Source organism: Lynx rufus, unplaced genomic scaffold (genome assembly GCF_022079265.1).
Source record: "Lynx rufus isolate CCGP_SWC_20201006 ecotype Redwood Valley unplaced genomic scaffold, mLynRuf1.p SCAF_7, whole genome shotgun sequence".
NCBI lineage: Eukaryota > Metazoa > Chordata > Mammalia > Carnivora > Felidae > Lynx > Lynx rufus.
The window spans coordinates 130,434,848-130,440,351 of record NW_025814889.1 but is presented as its reverse complement, the minus strand read 5'-3'; positions in this window follow the sequence as shown (position 1 = coordinate 130,440,351).

Here is a 5,504-nt window from a genome sequence, read left to right as displayed (position 1 = left end):
CCCTGGCTCTGTGGGAACATCCCCTCCTTTACATTCCCTCCAGCTATGTCTGGGAGTCCCTAGGGAACTCCCCTTGGCCGCCTTCTTCTGTTTCTTCTTTTTAAGTCTATTTATTTATTTTGAGAGAGACAGAGAGTACGAGCGGGGGAGGGGCAGAGATGGGGGGGGGAGGGGAGAGACAGAGAATCCCAAGCAGGCTCTGCACTGTCAGAGCACAGCCCGATGGGGGGCTCGAACTCACGGACCGCGAGATCATGACCCGAGCCGACACCAAGAGTGGGACGCTTAACCGACTGAGCCACCCAGGCGCCCCGGCCGGTGTCTTTCTGAGGCTTTAGCGAATCAGCTCTTCCGTGTTTTGCTCACTCGTGGCTGTGTCTCTCCTCCCCAGGAGTCAAACTCGACCTCAGGAGGGGGGCTCTAGAGACTAATTCGTTCATCCCTTTGAAGGTACAGACTGACATACCTGGTGTGACAGGCACGGAGCAGAATGTTAAGGACACAGACGTGCCTTCTGCGTGGAACTGGCACCCTCAGAGGCTCACAATCTAGCAGGGAAGACGGCCGTTAACAGTGGTGAAAACAGTGAGATACCACCTGACACCCATCACAGATTATTAGAAAGGTCAGTACTACCAAGAGTTGGTGACAAAATGTCACAGATCCACTGGAGCATCGACAAAGAGTAAGAAGACGTGCACAGCAGCAATGCAGAGAGGCAGATCTCAAAGCAGTGAGCAGAGCAACATTTCAGTTTCGAAAATCCAAACCCTTGCAAGAAATCCTTAAAAGAAACTTTACAAGATTCATGCACGTTTGGGGAAGGCGAATGGGAACCAAGGAAGAAGGAAAGCATAAACTCTTCACCCCCGTGCTTATGGCAGCATTATTTGCAATAGCCGAACTATGGAAGCAGCCCAAGTGTCCGTTGATAGATGAACAAAGAAGATGCGGTATACCTATGCAACGGAATATTACTTGGCCAAGAAAAAGAATGACATCTTGCCATTTGCAAAGACATGGATGGAGCTAGAAAACATAATGCTAAGTGAAAGAAGTCAGAGAAAGACAAATGATTTCACTCGTGTGGAATTTAAGGAACGAAACAAAGAGAAAGAGAGACAGACTGAAATACAGACTCTGAACTATAGAAACAAACTGATGGTTACCAGCAGGGCGGTGGGTGGGAGGTGGGTGAAAGAGGCGAAGGGGGTTAAGAGTACACTTATCCTGCTGAACGCCGAGTATTGTTTGGAAGTGTTGAATCACTATATTACACAACTGAAACTCATATAACACTGGATGTTAATTACACTGGAATTTAAATTTAAAAAATTTCTCTGGCAGGAGAAGAAATTTCGCCAATTTAGGACTCAAAAGAAAAATGGGCATGCCACGCATGTATCGAATGGAAAGTAAAAAAGAAATAAAGTAACAAGCCCAAGAATTTCAAAGGGGGCTCAGTGAAAAAAGAGGGAGAAAAGAGGGACAGATTAAAAAAAACAAAACAAGTTACATTCTAACTCTTTCTCCCACTCTTCCCCAAGGGCACTCCGGGCTTTTATCCCCGCGACTGTGCATTAGGGAAAGGACATAATCAGACTTTTCCGACTCTGAACTGACATGAACTATGAGAGACCCAGAATATCACGATGGCCCCGCCGGGTCAGAGCAAGGGCTTTTGGAGAGATCGGGGGATCAAAGGAGCGTCAGCTCAGGTCTGTCTGACACTTGGCCAGACGGGTCCCCCAAACCCATCCCGTGGTTATTTCCCCCGTTCCAGAATGCATAATTGAGATAGACATACTCAGCAACTGACAGAATCCCCATAAGGCAGACGCTGTTACCGTCCCTATCTTGGGGGGGGGGGGAGGGGGCGGAGATTCATTCATTGCCCCAAGGTCACACAGCTGGGAAGCCGGATTCAAACCAGGGCAGTCTGGCTCCAAATCCTCATCCTTGACGGTATACCGCCCTTAAGGGTTTGCAGCTTAGGGATGAGAAGCAAGTACACACGGATACCCGATATTCCTCGTAGAATTGTAGTGATAGACAAGACCGTAGGGGTTACGAGGGTCTGGGGGGTGGGGTGGGTTCAGCCAAGGGTTCCCAGCAGAGGTGGTGTCTAAACACAGCTTTGAAGGATGAGTCGAGGTTCGTGAGGCTAAAGGGGGGGGGGTGGGCGGCAAGGGCTCTCCAGGTGGATGGAAGGGCCCCACAGAGGAGGTAGCAGAGACAGGAACGGCCAGTGGTGGCCACAGGGGGCGGCGTACGGATGGCTCAGGCTGTGGGAGGTGGGGTGTGAGAGATCACGGAACCCTGGACGTGAAGGTGCCAGGGTACCCAGCAGGGCTGCCTCAGGGGTGGGGGGGTGGGGGGGTGTGGTAGTCCTGGTCCTGCCTCCTGGACCCCAGCCCAGCCTGCCTCTCTCAAACCACCGGAGCTTGTGACATTCCAGAGCATCCCCGACATGTGGTTTCTGTACATCAGTCCTTGAGGTTAGTGTTTAGCAATGTATTTTCATCTCAGAGGCAACACTTTGGTTTTGTGTTTGCTTCCTCTTTCTTTATCGCCCTGAGCATGTCTTGACCCCCCATCTGAGGCCCTGAAAGGAAGGCAGAAGCTCTTCCCAACGCCTTGGAGGGCTGGTGGCCTTTCGTTAATGACCCTCATCCTGGTCACATGGACCGAAGCAGCGGTCCTCGGCGAGTACGCTCCTCGGGTCCTTTGCAAAGCAGCCACAGCGTGGGGACTGAGGGCGCACACTGCGCTGGCCCCTGGCCGCGGCTCAATGGCACAAGGAAGGGACGGATGTGTGTGTGGGGTGCCTGCGGGGGGCCGGACCCGCACGCTTCTGTTCTTTCTCTGAATCCTCACGTCTACCTGGGAGGTGGAGTAGTTCACCCGTTTCTTGGGTGAGGAAATGCTGGCACAGGGGGGTAAGTGAATCGGCCCGAAGTTGCACAGCGGCACTTTTGGAGGAGCTGAGGGGAAGCCTCGCCCTGCGTGGCTGTGACACCTGTCTTTTCCACGAGCCCACTCTGTGCCTTCACGCAGGGACAGTTCCGTCTCTTTAGGTTGCTGGAACTTAGGGAAAGAGGCTGAGAAGCTAGAGGAGAAGGACTCATTAGTGTCTTTTTCTGGCTCCAAGTGACTAGTATGAAAATAATACTAGACAACACTGGTGAGAGCATATTTGGCTGTAGCCAGTGTTCTGAGTGCGTTACTGGAGGCATCGAAACCTCGCCAGACTTCTACTGGCCTGGGTGCCGTTCCTATTTTCATTTCATTTTATTTTTTAAGTTTATTTTGTGACAGAGAGAGAGAGAGCAGGGGAGGGGCAGAGAGAGAGAGAGGGAGAGAGAGAATCCCAAGCAGGCTCTGCACCGTCAGCACAGAGCCCGACGCGGGGCTCGAACTCACCAACTGTGAGATCATGATCTGAGCTGAAGTCGGACGCTTGACCGACTGAGCCACCCGTGTGCCCCCTACTATTTTCATTTTTATAAGTGAGGAAACTGAGACACAGAAAGGCAAAGAAACTTGCCCAAGTTCACACAGCTCAGGAGTGGCAGAACTAGGATTTGAAATGAAGCTGTCACTTTGGGGCACCTGGGTGGCTCAGTCGGTTAAGCATCTGACTTTGGCTCAGGTTATGATCTCACAGTTTGAGGGTTCGAGCCCCGCATCAGGCTCTGTGCTGACCGTTCGGAGCCTGGAGCCTGCTTTGGATTCTGTGTCTCTCTCTGCCCCTCGCCTGCTCACCCTCTCTCCCTCTCTCTCAAAAATAAATAAGCAATTGAAAAAAAAAATTTTAAAGGACCACTCTTTGTAATTAATTAAAAAAATTTTAATGTTTATTTATTTTTGAGAGAGAAAGAGAGACAGAGTGCCAACAGAGGGGCGGAGAGAGAGGGAGACACAGAATCTGAAGCAGGCTCCAGGCCCTGAGCTGTCAGCACAGAGCCCGACGCGGGGCTCGAACTCAGGGACCGTGAGATCACGACCTGAGCCGAAGTCAGACGCTCAACCGACTGAGCCACCCACGCACCCCCCGACCGGAGCCCAATTTAGACGCTTAACAGACAGAGCCACCCGGCGCCCCTAATTAGTTAATTTTGAATGGTGGTGAAATACACATAACCTAAAATTTACCATTTTAGCCATCTTCAATGAATAGTTCTGCGGCCTTAAGCACGTTCATGCTGTGTACAGCCGTCACCACCATCCATCTCCAGAACTTTCTTCCACCTGCAAAACAAACTCTGTCCCCTTTGAACACTGACGCCCCATCTGTCCTGCCCTGTAGCCCCTGGCAGGCGGCATCTCATTTTCTGTCTCTCCGAAGTCGACTCGTCGAAGTACCTCACGTAAGTGGAATCATAGAGTATTTGTCCCCTTGTGAGTGGCGTAGTTCACTAAGTAGAACGTCTGTCTCCCAGGTTCATCCGTGCTATCGCCCGGGTCAGAATGTCCTTCGTCTTTAAGGCACGGGACGGCTTCCACCTTTTTGGCTAACGTGAATCTCGTGGCTATAAAAAGGGATGTGCCCACATCTCTTCGAGACCCTGCTTTCAGTTCCGTGGGGTGTGCAGGAGTCCAGAGAGCACTCCCAACCGCATTTCCTACCTCTTTGCAGAAACCCTAGCTTTGCGGACTGTTCTGTGAGGCCTCCTTGCAGCGACTCAGGCGGGGGGGGGGGGGGGGCATTTCTTGGAAGCCCGTGTGATCAGAGAGGGTGCTCCTGTCCACCGTGCATCACCCCACACGGAGACTGGAGAATTCCCCGGTAAGCTTGTTAAAAATGTAGATTCCCTGGCACCACCTTCGACTGTTCTGAGGCAGTAGTTCTGGGGTAGAACCAAGGACTCTGCATTTTTGACATCGACCCAAAGGTTCTGATATGTTTCTACCTTCAGAAGTCGCTGGATGAGATGACTCCCGGGGTCCCTCCCACCCTAACGTCCCCTGGTTCTAAAGTTAATTGATGTTGGGGACGCCTGGGTGGCTCAGTCTTAAGCGGCCGACCTTGGCTCAGGTCATGATCTCGTGGTCCATGAGTTCGAGCCCCGCGTCGGGCTCTGTGCTGACAGCTCAGAGCCTGGAGCCTGTTTCAGATTCTGTGTCTCCCTCTGTCTGACCCTCCCCCATTCATGCTCTGTCTCTCTCTGTCTCAAAAATAAATAAACGTTAAAAAAATTTTTTTTTAATTTTTTTTTTCTTAATTACTATTGGCCTAAAGGCTGAGCAGAAAAATTGTGGCAGACAGAACAACATTCACCGAATATTCCAGTCACTCCCCAGCACCGGCCCACACCCTTTCACTGGGTCGGGGCCCCCGACTGCTTCTGGCCAATGAGATGTGAGCGAAAGTGGCACGTGTCCCTACCACGGGGAAGCAGGTAAAAGTCTGTGCCCTCTCTGCTGCCTTGACGAACAGTCTGAGAAACAGAATCTGAACTGCAAGGTCACTGCCGTACACAGTAAAGATGTAACAGCGGACA